The sequence below is a fragment of the Micromys minutus genome (genome assembly GCF_963924665.1).
Source record: "Micromys minutus genome assembly, chromosome: 3".
NCBI classification, from domain to species: domain Eukaryota; kingdom Metazoa; phylum Chordata; class Mammalia; order Rodentia; family Muridae; genus Micromys; species Micromys minutus.
In genome coordinates this window covers 76,072,032-76,087,265 of record NC_137972.1, presented here as the reverse complement: position 1 = coordinate 76,087,265, position 15,234 = coordinate 76,072,032, and the positions used below count along the sequence as shown (strand labels likewise).

Here is a 15,234-nt window from a genome sequence, read left to right as displayed (position 1 = left end):
ACTGATAGTTTTGTAGAAGAGAGACTGCATCAAGGGCAAATCCCTGGCTTAGGAAGGATTCTCCTAAGTCTCTGTGGGTGAAAACAGTCTGTACAGTGAGCAGGTTGCCCATCAGGAAATGATTTGTCCAGTTTGTGCAAGAAGAGGGCACAGCTCTCTAGTTCGTTTAGTCGGCACACGGGCAGAAAAATAATTTCCTCACTTGCTGCAAAGTTCACGGCTGAGACCACAGAACAAGAAACAGATTACGAAGAACATGCACATTTATTTAATGTATGATTTGTGTGGCTCAGCAGGCTTTGGCAACACAACTTCAAAGTCGTGGGAAGATCTGTGCATTTTTGTGGACAGTTATGCAAACGTGTGATATGATCTAATTGGGGGGAGGTGGACTGTGCAAGAGGTGTTGTTTTTTTGTCTTTTTTTTTTTTTTTTGCTTTGGTTTTCCTGTTTCTTCTTGGTGTTCCTTGTCTTCATTTCTTCCAACTCCAGATGTGAGGGGAGGGAAGTCACACACTGCAGCCTCTGTACTTCAACTTAGAAGTACAGCAACCTGAAAGTAACCTCTTTCTTCCTTGGATTTCTAGAGGGAAATTACGGTGTGGCTTACAATAAAGATGTGCTTTTGTTTGCTTGTTTTCCATCATTGGAAAGAAAACAATAGAGTGTTAGCTGGTTTCAATAAGAAGAGAGAAAGTGGTTACAAATCATTTTCCTGATGACAGTGTTTAGTTGTGTGTTGCAGAAAGACATCTTGTGTTTGGTTTCACTGGGGGTGGATCCTGTGGCTGTCTGATGTGGGAATGTCCTTCCTGCAGTGATATGCCATCTGTTCCTAGTAGCTGGGGGAGGGGATTTGAGAAGCTTTTAAAAACATTCCTGCTAGAGCTCCTCCAAAAAGTCCCTTTTGGAGACAATTCTGTTTAAAAGATGGCAGTTTAGACACGGGAGGGTAGTAAGTATGATAGTATGCACTCTTAATCTTAGCATTTGAGAGGCATAAGCAGGAGAGAGAGAGAGAGAGAGAGAGAGAGAGAGAGAGAGAGAGAGAGAGAGAGAGAGAGAGAGAGAAGACACAGAGGAATAAGATGAAATAATAATTACAGTTTTGAAGTTGACCTGACTATTGCTCTCAGCTTGGTGGCCCTTTATTTCTTCCTTCTCCTGTTCCACACCAGGATCCTCTGACACAGCACTGCCAGTTGTTTCAATAGTCAGGGATGGTTTAGTAAAGGACACCATAATGACTGTTTGAGTTTTCATCACAGTAGGCTTGACTTGGTCAGGAGTCTTGATACATGGCATTTGGGAGGTGTGGGCGGACCCTACCTTCCAGGAAATCACAAAGAGCAGTCTCTGCAAGGATGGAGTCTGTACTCTGTATCTTTCAGGCTTCTTGAAAGATTTGGTACCACTGGAATTTTAAATGTAGCATCATTTGAACAGGAAAAGAGGCATGTGAAGGATGTTCACTCAGTTAGGTGAGCCAGTCAGGCATGCTCAATGGAGGCTCATGTGAAATTTTGTGAAGCTCCAAGACCATAGCCAAGACCAGGTATTTTACTGGTTGTCTCTGCACCACGTTTACCATGGTGCCTGGTAGACAAAAGTTAAGAGAGGAATGGATTTATTTAAGTTCATGGTTTCAAAGGGTTCTCGCAATTAAGATGGAGAAAAGAATAGTAGAGTGTCTCAAAGGAGTGTGGCTGGAGGGTGTGGCAGAGCTCTTCACATAATGGCTAACCAGGAAGGAGAGCAAGAGCAACCAGAAGCTAGGTGTAATCTTCAAAGACCCACCCCCAGTGACCTGCTTCTGCCATCTGTGTCCTATCCCTCCAAAATTAGTGCCACTAGCTGGAGATCAATGGTTTCAAAACATGGCATTTCGGATTCAACTGATAACAGATACAGACCTGGGATGGAACCTCTTCTGCCTTTTTCTAGGTTTCTAACCCTGGCAGTGTCATTTGGGTCTTTGAACTCCCAACAGTCCCTCTCCAGTCTTTGGGAGCATTATGTGAGACTGTGTATTAGACTATCCCAGACATGGACTATAGGCTCATCAAAACATTCTTCCTTTCCTGTCTTTCTCTTGTTCTCTAGCATTTGGAGTAGAGCCCAGAATGGCACAAAATGCTAGGCCCTATCACTGAAAGTGTTTGCATTCCTGGCAACATTTGAGCCCTTTCTAATTAGAAAGTTTATACTTTGCCAAGGCTGAATTAGGAGTGAGAATGGGGAGGGAGGGAGGGAGGGAAAAAGGGAGGGGGTTAATTACACAGAAGTAGTACAGTGGCACAGGGCATGCATGTCAGGGCAGAGGAGAATCATGGGGTCCATATCACTTAGGATTTAGTGAACTGGGGACAATTAAGAGATGGAGGTAGGGATTATGATGTATTGAAATGAGTTTAAAAATTCACTTCAGGGAAATAGATGGGGCTGCTGGATCAGCTGTGAGGCCTTTATTTATAATTTCCTCACTGAGAAAAGTAAGGAGGTTTTCAAAGACCCAAGGAGTTGTAGGCTGACTGAGTTAGACCATAAGTAGGCAATAGAGACCTGGGAACCCCAACAAGCAGAGAGTGATGCCTTAGTGGGTCTGAGATGCACAAGGCACTCACGTAAGGCATCCATAGAAGATGGGGCATCTCTAGGACAGGGCAATTTCAGGGCTAGTTTCTAGATAAAGGTATGTTTTTTTCTTCAAAAAAAAAAAAAAAAAAAAAAAAAAAAAAAAAAAACCAAAAAACAAAAATCAAAAGTATATGAAGACAGAGGCAAGTCAATACATATGAAGTAGGTCTTGTGGCTTGCTAACTCTCTTCAAAAATTTGCCTTTGCAATATGCGAGGGAAGAATAGTCCATACTCTACCTTGATATCTTTTTAGTTTCTCAGGCTTCCTTCTTCTTAAACCAGTAGGGCTATAGCCATAAAATCCCTTGCACATTTCGAAAAATTCCCCTTATGTTATATCTATGGGTATTTTATTTACATGTACATCTGTACAGTGTGTGATTTTGAGAATAACAATGGGAATGGGGTAAGGGCATTTATCTGGGGAGGAGGTACAGAGAGAGGAAAGTGAAGTAGAGAGCTGAAATGTGCATTGTTCAATGAAGGGTAATTTAGGTCAAATTAAGTGTTTTGAAAGTCTTGGGAGGTCACTAAGAAAGGAGGAAAGAAGGAAGAAGAGCCTGGTGGGGTTGGGGTGATTGGGATAAGCTGTATATTAGAGACATGTCAGTAGAATGGTAGAGAATGCTTGTTGCTAGACCTTCTTAGGCTTGGTGACACAATGTAGAAGCTAGTAGTGTCATCAGGCAATATATGTAGCCACAGAAGGAGGGATCATTGAACTCTCCTTTATGGTCCATTTTGTGGTGGGCAAGGGTAATCTCCAAGGTCAGCTGTGATTCATTATTGACTTAGTGGCTTGAACTATTTTATTTTCTATTTTTGAGGCATAGTTTCTACTTGTAGAACTGTTCTTCAGTTGACTCTATTTTGGGAAGAAGAAGGAAAAAAAAAAAAAAAAACAAGTCTGAAAAGCCCAGCAGGTTATAATCTATCTTCCTCTCTCCAGGAGATTGAAGTTTGCTGGAAATATGACTGGTTATTATAAATGCTTTCTTAGGGGGAGCTCACGTTGTATCCCAGGAGCCTTCACATGCATCTGTATAGGAGCAGAGGTTTCTATTGTAATAGCTTCTACTTTCCTTTCTAAAGAAAAATGTGTTTCTCAGATAAAAGAAACAGAAACAGCATCTGAGGCTTTCAAACAGGTCCCCTCCTTCTGTCTGACTCCTAAATTTGCCTCTGCTGATTCCCCCTTTTCAGGCTTTAAGGCATCAATTAGGTGATGTTTTCCATTGTTATTGAAGTTCTTCCCAACCTGACCCAACCCTTCTCAACCCGTTTCCATCTTTTCATTCACACGAGTCTTCTGGCATCTTCCCAAACTTGTCCACCATGTGCATGTTTTTCACCTGATACTTTGACATCACTTGGACCTGCTCGAGTTCACTGTCAGCCTCAGGGTTGTCTTTGGGTATAGATACTCCTAAGTGATTCATCATACAGGGATGTTTTCACTTGTGCCACACAGCGGATGTTCTCGGTTGGGTAAACTTGTAACAGGAAGCAGAATTAGAGAGAAGAGATGAAGATGAAACCCACCTTTAGACCAGAGACAAGGCGCTGTGTAACAAACTGGCTTTCTCAGTGACAGCCAACAGACATACATGTATAATCAGTGTTTTCTGACCTGTTGTTGGTGATGGGGAATAGTCCATGCAGCAGCAGCCGGAGATGCAGTAAACCAGGCAGGCAGGCAGCTTGCAGTAGAAGAGTCATAAGCTGATTTCTGAACTTACTAGCCAAGGGCAAGCAAGTTATGAGCTTTAATTGTGTCATCTAAGGGATGGAAAAGTAAAATTATATGCATCTGAATGTTGCAAAATTGAAGTAAGAAGACAAATTACTCAGTTCAGAAAATATTCCTTTGCACTTTCATTCCTTTGGTGAAGACCATTCCTGTATTCTTCTTCATTACTTTCTTTGGAAATGCCAGCTTAGGGGTAGGGCAGATGGCTCTGTCTGTCAGTAAAAGTGCATGCTGCAGAAAACTGAGGGCTTGAGTTCAGACCACAACACTTATGTAAAAAACCAGGCACAGAAGTGTGCAGCTGTAACACTAGAGTTCTCTCTGTGTGTGGTGGTGGTGGTGATGGTGGAGACAGTTGATCCCCAGAGAGTTTACTGGCAGCCATTCTAGCTAATCAGTAAACTTGGCATCAGGAAGATACTTTGTCTCTAAAAAAGTAAACTAAAGGGTGAAAAAGGGGAACAATGATTGTCTACCTCTGGCTTACACACACACACACACACACACACACACACACACACACACACACTCACACATACACACACATAAACACACCTCACATTTCTTGGCACAGACACCACACATTTATACACTTAGACATACCACACAGATATATGTCATATACACACTCTTACACACACAAATGTAAATAAAATACCAGTCAGATGGATTCATTTAAGAAATAAAGTACATTACTATTGTATATACTGTGTAAATCATAACAGCAAAGCCAATAAACACACCACTATATTGTGATACCTTCTGTAAACTGCTGTTGTTCCTTTTAAAGTTTCTTAGCTTAAGGCCTGTTCCCATTTTATTATAAGGGACAGTTAGAAAGTAAGCAGGAAGCTGGTAAATCTGAGCTGTCACCTCTGAAGATTCTTGCCTCACAAAGAACCAAATGACCAATAGATAAAGACTCACTTTTTCTCTCTGTAATTTGATGCTATCTAAGACAATAAAATCATCTTAGGCACCACAAAGAGCAACACCCCTGCTCTCAAAATGCTTACTTTAGCAATATTCATTTTGGGAACAAAATATAAATATGTGTCCATGACTCAAGGTCATAGAGGAGATTCAAGAGGTGTGGAAGAAGGTTAGGATTTTAGACCACAGTGGCATGGAGATGTAAGGTTCCAGCAGAGTGGGGGTACCCCAAGTCTAAAAGTTCTCCCCAGGAAGACTAAAGAGTTTTGTTTGTTTTGAGGTGAAGCTAACATCCCCATTGTCTTTTTGGCTCTATTATACTTTGAGACATAAATGGTACATGTAGACCAAGGCTTTCTCTGTGTGGTGTATTTACACATAGATGGGAAGGCAGGGGCGCTGGTGCATTCACGGTTGAGTTTCTCCTTGGTTGTGGACACTGTACCAAGTTTTGTGAAAAATGTTACTCTCATAACAAATCTAGGATTTTATAGTCTTCTCATTTCACACATGAAGAAACCAAAGCTCCCAGGGTCAACTATTTATAGAGCTGTGGTCTATACGATGTCAAAACTCTGCTTTCTAACACCGACTCTAAGGCAAGACAATCTGGGGAAAATGTGATAAAGTCAAATCAAAGAGACAGGGACTGGCAAGAGGCCTGTAAATTTGATTTTAGCTTTAGACCAGGTTTTGCCATTTCGCTATATATCTCAGGCAGCCCTTAAATTTATAGTGGCCCTTATACCTTCATCTTCCCAGTGTTGGGTGTACAGCTGTGCACCACTCCATGTGGGCCCATGACTGAGATTCGTTAGGATGTGCTCCTCAGAGGTCTCCTACACTGTGGGATGCCTGGCTTCTTGGTCCATGGTTCCTCAGCATGCTTATGTTGCCTAGGGTGCAAGCCTGCTGGCATCTAACTATTCTGTTTTGGATGAACCAATGGTAAACTGCTCAAAGACTCCTGATCCTTTTGTAGGTTGTATTGTGGGCTGAAACCTTGCTGTTAGTACTACCTCTTCTTGGAAAACTCATATCTTTCTTTCTGTAAGTCTGATTGCAGTGGTTAGGCATCTCTATTAAGTTTGAACAGCAGCTCCTGTCTCCTTCCCCTCTGGCTCAGCTCTTGAAAGCACCTAGGTGTTTGCAGTCAGGTTGTCTCTTTTGTTTTGCCATTGGATCACAAAGATATGATGATTTGCTTCCAGTGCAAGAATGCTTAAGCCAGGGACAGATCTTTAATGTTGAAGGGGGGCGCTTACTACCAAAGCAGACTTGGGTGCTCCTTCTGCTATGGGATACTCTTGCCCAGGAGTCTCCATTTGAGTAGCACTCAAAGGCTTTCCTGGCAGGGTAGACCACTGAAAACATTGTTGTGGCTTTAGAATGCAAGCAAGAAGGGGAACTATAAACTTTTCATAGAGCAAGGAGTAAATACTTAGTTCTTATTAAGATTACTCTGTGAGAAATATTTGTATAAAATAACATCTACAAATGTCTATAACACCATGGATATTGTTCATTTAATAGACAAATACATGATTTTCCTGCTATAGCTTCTCATTTCCCCCTTTTCTAAATAAAACTCCCTCAAAAGCATAGTATTTTTATTACCATATCATTTAACTATATAAATATTTCCAAGTTTATTTGCCTGACCACTGTTTAGCATGAGTTACTTTAATATTTATTATATAAACAATGCTATACTTGATATTCTTCATTGGTTGTTGTCCTACTTTTTCATTTTAAAAGCAGGAGACATTCTCTAACTTCAAACTAAGTCTGGCTTGGCTATAAAGGGTTTGGTTTAGTTTCTAGGGTAATAAGTCAGGGGTTATCAGGGAGTTTGGTCTTGTTTAAGCCCAGTTGTCTCTCACAGAACCCAGCTTTCTGTTCTAATACCATGGAACTGAGATGGGCAGTTTGGCTAAGAAGGATGACATACCCCTAAGGTTATAACACAACCCAAGTGGGGCAAATCCAGAAGTGATTGTTGGAGTTCCAAAGAGTGGTTTCCCATTTCCAGCCAGATGAGTGGGTGAGTTCCGGTACTTTCAACCCGCAGTTGATGCAGCCTCTGCCAGAAACACCAAGACGTTTAAAGAAATACCACAGATTTTATGCTCAGAAACTTGGTAATAACCAACCAAGCTCTCTTAGACCACTGACTGTGTCCCCAGCAGCTTAGCTAGGATGTTGTCTGCATTTGTAGGATGTGAGGAAAGACATGGCAGCTTCCTCAGCATTCCTTGATCCGGCCCTCTCATTGCATTTTTCTTTACAAAATTAAAGTATTGATTTAAGCATTATTAAGCCAGCTGGGTTTATTTACAGTAAGTTGGGGCCCTCTGGCTCACAGGCCTTTTTTTGACTTGCTTCTGGTGAGACGACGAGTAACTGTTAACCTTCTTGGTTGAGCAAATATTTTCAAAGGCTTGCTATGCTCAGAGACTATGCATTTGGCAATGCTGATTCAAAAGTGAAGTAAAAGACACTGTAATTCCTATCCTGGGCTTATCCATAGATTGCCAGCCGAGAAAAACACAGTAAAGAATGAGGCATTAATTACTATCATATAATATGATAATACGGAAATATGCATATACCAGTGGTTTTAGAGAAATTCTAAATGTTCAAGAATTACAAGTCATCAAAGTTGTCAGTCCATGAACATTGCTCTTCATTCGAAAGAGACACTCTCCTAGATATTAAAATAAGAAAACTTACATTATAGATTTCTCAGATGGCACATTCTGTGTTTGCATAAATACAGAAAAAGATATTGGAGCAGATGGCTACACAGAAGCCATCCAGCACTGTCCCACTGGAGAGATAAAGGGCTGGGTCCTCATAAGTCAGGCAATTGACCCAACATCCCACAGTGGCTTGAAGGCTTGAAGACAAGTTTAGGACAGCAGTTCAGTTCTCTCAATACAGTGACCTTTCTCATATCTCCCGTGTCTCCAAATATTTATCATTGGTGTTGACTTTTCAATAAGAATGAAACCCAAGGACAAGCTAGTTAAGGGAGGTGGAGGTTTCACCTACTACTAGGTCCTTGGATGGGTGCAAATGTAACTTTATAGAAGGTGTATTAGCTTTCTCATTGCTGTGCTCAAAGCATCTGATAGACACAACTCAAGCAAAGAAGGACTTACCTGGGTTTACAGTTTACAGTAGTGATTCTCAACCTGTGGGTCATTCAACCTCTTTAGGGTTGAATGGCTATTTCAGAGGGATCACCAAAGATCATCAGAAAACACTGGTAGTTATAGTATGATTCATAACAGTAGCAAAATTATAGTTATGAAGTTGTAATGAAAATAATTTTATGCTTGTGGGTCACCACAATGGGTCATTAGGAATGTTGAGAACCCCTGGCTTATAGCATTCAGTTCATTAAGGTAAAGGAAAAAAAAAAGGAGGAATCCTTAATCTTGCATCATGGTAGGCTAGGAAACAGGAAGTGACATTAAGTGTCACATTAAGTCCAGGAATTATACACTCCCCCAGATCTTCCCTGAGTAACCTACTTCCTCTATCTAGGCCCCACAGATTGACGTTCCCACTGCTTCCCAAAATAGTACTCCCCAGAGACCAAGCATCAGAATACAGGAGATTACAGAGCTATTTCACAGTCAAGCCACAATAGGAAAAGTGAACAGAGGCAATCATATTTCTGTATGATACAGAAGCTTTCCACAATGATGGTACAAATATCAGGAAGGTCTGTAGTGAGTTGTGTGAAGTGTGGCTGGAAGGTAGGAGAAGTGGGTTCAATAGTAATAAAATAATACAGGGCCTGCTTGTTCAGACTTTTCATAGATGAGGCCAGTCATTTCCTTTGGGCATTGGGTGGGCACCTGTGGAATGAAGATTTTATGGTATACTTTTGTAGTAGGACAGAGAATTCTTTTTGTGAGTGGCTTTGGTGGAGATAGGGAAAGGAAAAGCCAGAGAGGTGTTCTTGAGACTATTTTTCAAATACAGAGGTGCCATCTTTGGGTTCAGAATGTCCTGAACTCCAGCAGCATCTACACTCACAGGGATGCACATAAGCATCTCTTTGGTATCTATCTGAGTTTGGTGCCTCATTCCATTCTTGTTCATGATAGAATAGATGGCAATGAGTTCCTCCTCCTCCTTCCTTCAGGTTTTTGAGATAAGGTTTCTCTGTGTAGTCCTGGCTATCCTAGGAATCACTAGGATCATGTAGATCAGAGTGGCTGCAAACTCATAGAACTCTCTCTGCCTGTCTCTGCCTCTTAGGTGCTGGGATTAAAAGTGTGCACCACCACTACTGTACCACCATCAATGAGCTTTTTAAGGAACATTTTGTCACATGTTTCCATGTATGTCACAGTCCTATAATCAGAGGTACCTGAGGGTATGACCTGTCTATACACAGGGTACCCACTGTGTTCTTCCTTTGCCCTCATGAATTGGGGTGAATTCCTCTTTGTAGCCCATTTTAGCTAAAGGCACGACTACCACTGACTTCGGTCAAGCAGGACAGCAATATTCCAGTTCTTCTGTGCTTGCTCCTGTGTCTTTCCTGAAGAATTGTCTTCTGTTAATGCTTGCGCTGAAGTAGACTTTGTCTGTGCCCTTAATATACTACCAGAGAATGACAACCTGGAGAAAAGCTTCACATTTTATTTTCTCCCCCAGCTGTGACCAGGCTATGCCTCCCAACTTTCTTTTCCAATAAAGCTTTCTACTTGGTCCTAAAGTGGATTCTAGGAGGTGCAGCAAAATGAACCCTCAAATCTATACCCCAGATATAAAAATAGCACTTAAATATTTATGAGGGCCTGTATGTATATGAATTGTCAATATTTCCAAGGAGAAAAAGGCTATGGCTGTTGTAAGCACAGAGTTTAGCAGATTAGATAGACTTCTTTTCAGGAGAATCAGTTCTATAGAGGTGCTCTGTATAGATTACAGCAATATTTTCATGTCACAGATCTACACATGGATCTACACAATTAAATAATTTTTAGTGATTATACTGAGTTTGAATGGTAACCACTGTAACCTAATTCGAGGTTGTTCCCATTTCTTCTCTGTTTATCAATTTCATTTGGAGTCAACATTCACTCCTACCCTAGACCACCCCTGATCTATTCCCTCATGTTGTGGACTTGCTTATACTGGATGATTTATGTAAATGGAATGAGACAATATGTGGCCTTTCATAACTAGCTGAGTATCTGTCTAATCTGATGTATGTATCACTAATTTGGTCCTTTTTAATGTCAGCCCATATTGTACTGCACAGACACATGACATTTCATTTATGTGTTCATGAGCTCATGGATATTTATGTTATTCCCATTTTAGAGTTGATGTAGATGTTACTGCTGTTAACATGAATGTGCAAGTCTTTGTATAACCATATGTCTTTGTTTGTCTTGGGTACTTTTTTTGCATTGGAATTGTTGGGGTTTTGTTAAATATATGTGTAATATTTTAAGTACCTGGTAAACAGTTTTTCTAAGTGGTTGAGCCATTTCTCACTTTCACCAGTGGTTTCTAATAGTTTTAGTTTGTCACCTCTCAGCCCACACTTGCTGTCATCTGTCTGCTGATTACAGCTATACCAGTGGGTGTGTGATAGTGTCTCATTGTTGTGTTGAATAGGTTTTTGTTCAGTTCTTACAGCTTTCAATCTGACAGCGTATGTTGTGAATCACCAAAAGAGAACTGTGAATTAAGGATGCAGCATTTACCAAATGTATTTGCTCTTAGAATCCCCTTTTCTCTCTTAAATGAGTATGTTCAAGTACGAATAGTGTTCAGACTTCTGGGAAGAATTACATCTTATTACAGTTTTGTTTGTAACTTTGTTCTAAACAAGTGTCTAGGGCACAATGGTTTTGAACCAAGTAGCCAGGCTAACATTGCAAGATTTAAAGAAAGACAACAAACAGATCAGCACTACGAGGTTTGGGAAAACAGTAGTTTGCAATCAATGTCTAAATGGGAGTTTGCTCTCTGTACTTATTTTGTTAGCCCAGCCCAGATGGGTCCAGATCTTATGGGAAGAGAGGTGGGATCAAGCCAGGATCCTGGCTACATTTTAATTCCCAAAACTCAGATAACAACCTTTACATCACATGGATGATAATAAAATGAGATTTACATTGTTAGACCTGTCAGACAGGAGCTATGTTGACACGTTCACAGATGACTCACCAAATCCCCACAATGTTGTACTTAAAACACCCATTAACAAATGAGGATACGGAAGCACTGAGAGGCTATTAGTAGCTTCCACACAGGTAGCAAGAAACAGCAGAATCAGGATTTGAATCTGGGTCCCTCACAAACAATGTTTGAGATATATTCTACTACCATGAAAGAAGGCAAATCAGTCAGAAAGATCCTTTGTTCTAATCACATAGAAATGACAGAGGTCTGGAAGTACTGGTAATCTAACCTTTGGCTGTTTGGATTCATGGTTGATTCAGTCTCCTTGGTCTTCAGCTTCTCACCCATATGGCATATCCTATTTTTTCTACACATCCAGTTCTCTTGTTTCATTGTCCCCGGCACAGAGTTTTGTTGCTTACATCTCCACCAGTGAGATCTTTCCAGATCTTGGCTCTGTGCACCCTCTTCACTCATTTTCACAATCTCCACTGCATCTTTAGTCAGGGAGCAGAGCAACCAGCATTTTATTATATCTGGGACTCCAGTCCATGGATCAGTGCTGCCTTCATGAATTAAATGTCTTGTAATGCCCTTAGATATTCCCAGAGCTATCTCTCCCAAAGGATCGTAAATCAAGCTGACAAGTGAAGATTAACCAGGTGTAAGTTTTATCACTGAGTGATGATCTATGTTTTTTTCATTTTACATTTTCATAATGGGCCAGCATCTTGAGAATGCAGTTAAGCTGTATCCATTTATGCAGGGCTGTAAGCAGCAAAGATCCTGGGAAATGCATGGTGAGGGTGGGGAGAAGACCTCAATTAAGGAAGTAGAATCTACTTTCTATCAAGATTAGTTCTGAGGCCAGCTGAGTGTGTGGCCCTGGCTTGATTCCTTGGATTCCAGGTTCTTTCTTTCTGAGCAACCCTAACTTTCTGTTTGGATTCAGCTTCTTACTCAGTCCCTGGTACAGAACCTCTGTGTTCACTTGGGCACATCCTTTTATCCTCCTTGACCTCCATCTTTCCATCCACAACACAGATAATCATGATTCATTCTTGGCCCCGAGTGTAGACAAGGCATCATGGGAAGTGATCATATTAGTTCTTAGCTAATGCGTTGCTCTTGTGGGTGTCTTTTCATTGCTGTTTAGTTGGTAAAATTGACTGTTTTTTCAAAAGGCTAAGTAACAGATGCTACAGATTTTATACATCAAAACTGGTTATGCCCCAGTTCCACAGACTCTTAGAAGTCCTAAACCAAGGTGTCAGCCACTTGGTTCTTTCTGAGAGCCATAAAAGACACTGTTATCAGCTCACTTACCAACTGTTAGTGGCCTCAAGCCTGCTGTAGCTTGTAGATGACACTGTCCCTGGATATCTACACCATTTTCTTTTCATGCATATCTATCTCCCTGTCTCTGTATTTGGATTTGCTTCTGCTTTTTCATAGGTCACAGTTACTTCTCCTAAGGTCTTACTTTATCACTTCAGAGGGACACTGGTGTGTGTGTGTGTGTGTGTGTGTGTGTGTGTGTGTTTATGTGTGTGTGTATATATGTGTTTGTGTGTCTATGTGGGTCTATGTGTTTGTATGTGTATGAATAAATGCCTAGGCAGAAAAAGTCATTGGGTACCTTTTCTTCTTACCCCCCTCACATACACTTATTTTGTTGAAACAGGCTCTCTCAGTAAAACTGGAGTTTACATGGAATTTCATTTTCTAACTATGCCAGAGACCAGCAAGTCCAAGAAACCCCCGTTTCCTACCACCCAAGCATTTCCTGGCATCTGAACTCAGGTTCTCATTCTTGTGCATAAAGCACTAACCCAGGCTGGAGAAATGGCTTAGCCCTTAAAGGCTAGGTTCATAACCAATAAAATAAAATAAAATAAAATAAAATAAAGCACTAACCAATTGATCAGCATCTCCAGTCTCAGATGCTATTCTTAATGAGATTATCTCTGAGCTCCTGAGGGTCAGGGTTCAGTTTATCTTTTGTGAAGTAAGCAATTTAATGCACAGGGTTGCAAATGACTAATTGTTGTGTTCTCTAGAATATATTCTGTAAAAAGAAATAACTTGGCATTTGTCAGTGAGGTAGAAGCGTCAAGACATAGTGAAAAACACTTGACAGGGAGACCTTCTACTTCAGTGCACTTGACATTCACAGCCAGATTTTAACCAGATTGGGTGAGTGTGGTTGGTTTTAACAAAGACCCATTTCTTTCCACAGAGAAAGTCCTAGAATCTTTACCTAAAGTGGCATTTCCCACATATGCTTTCAGAATTGGAAATCTTTCCTTCCTGGCTCGTGACATTTTTCTGTGGGGCCTCCAGAATAGAAATAACAGAGCAGATCTCAGGCGGTTGGCACTCGTTCTCCATGTGACAGCATCCTACTAATGTCTCTGCTGTTCGTGTGTGATTTACTGTCCTGGTAGGGTTCCTAAATGCACGCAATGAAAACTAATTTAGAATGTTAATCTGACACTGTCCTGGCCAGCCTTGTCCAATAGAAGTTTATTTACCGGAGACAGCGAACATTTTCTCAAGAGCAGAGGGAGAGTCATTATTCTTAACATTTCTTGCTAACTTCTTCAGCACAGTTGCTCTGAGTCCCCCAGGTAGGTAGTGGTGCTAATGAAAAATGATATTTCAAGGTCTGATTTCCACACTGCAGTTCAGTGTCTTTTGGAGACGGGTCCTAGAATTCCATTCCTAATGAGTACCCTGGTTTGTTCCCCCCCCCCCCCTGCCCCTGTAGTTGATAATTAGTGTTTTCTACTAGCCTTCATAAGAAAATGCATTCCCTCATTGGAGGTAAATGGTTCCCAGAGCTAGAGTCTGTCCAAGGCTTAAGGTGGGGGAAAACCAGGTAGCAGGTATAGAGTAGAGGACCCAGACATGGAGTGTGGGAAGTTAAGAAGTCCAGCAGCTGCTGTAAGGGAAAGTGGGTGGGGTTTAATGTGAAGTAACATCTGGAAGCAGGAAAGGACCATGAGCCCCATATGTGGTAGGAGGTCTAGTAAGGGTTGATGGCTATGAATTTGTTTGCAGGTGGGCAGAAGTGAGGCATGGGCTTCTGTCAGCTCTGATGGGAAGAGATCTGATATCTACCTGAGTCAGAAAATCTGGCTCCTGGGCCACAGCTGGAGTAGAAAAGGGATGAGAGAGAGACCTCACTGGTACTGCTGAGAGCCTGCTCACCTAGACGGGGCCTCAGGGCTACCTGGGGTGCTATGTGGAAACTCAAATTTCTGATGATCGATTGGCCTTTCTGAGAGCTCTGGAGACTGTCTTTTCAAAAACTCTTGTGTGACCTAATGTGTCAGTCACTCGGGACAGCATTCAGCACAGCCCATAAGGGACTGCGAACCTTGCAGAATACTCTACCTTTGTGAAGACTGTGCTTTCTTACTAACCTACTCTGAGTGAAGCTTGCTTTATCCGTGAGATGAAATGTTCCTGCCTGCTTCGTGAATTCTTTCCCCTTTCCTCATCATCACCCTTTCTTTCCTAACTTTCCCTGCCTTCTCCAGTTCTTTATCTGTAGCTCATTTTAAGTCCACATTTAGGTACATATGGTAAGCATCATTCAGTGATGGCTCAAATCTTGTGAGAATTGAGATTTTAGAATAGGAGTTCTCAAATTTTCTAATACTGTGACCCCACAGTATGTTGTAGTGACTCTAAGCTATTATGTTCATTGTTATTTCATAACTGTAATTTTGTTACTGTTAAGGTTGT

The 15,234-nt window shown here is 41.3% G+C and overlaps 1 protein-coding gene across 1 annotated transcript in view; it reads left to right on the top strand.

The window, feature by feature from the left end:
- The window catches only part of SV2B (synaptic vesicle glycoprotein 2B), a 170,081-nt gene that overhangs the window by 88,881 nt on the left and 65,966 nt on the right, over positions 1–15,234 (top strand). The window lies entirely within an intron of this gene.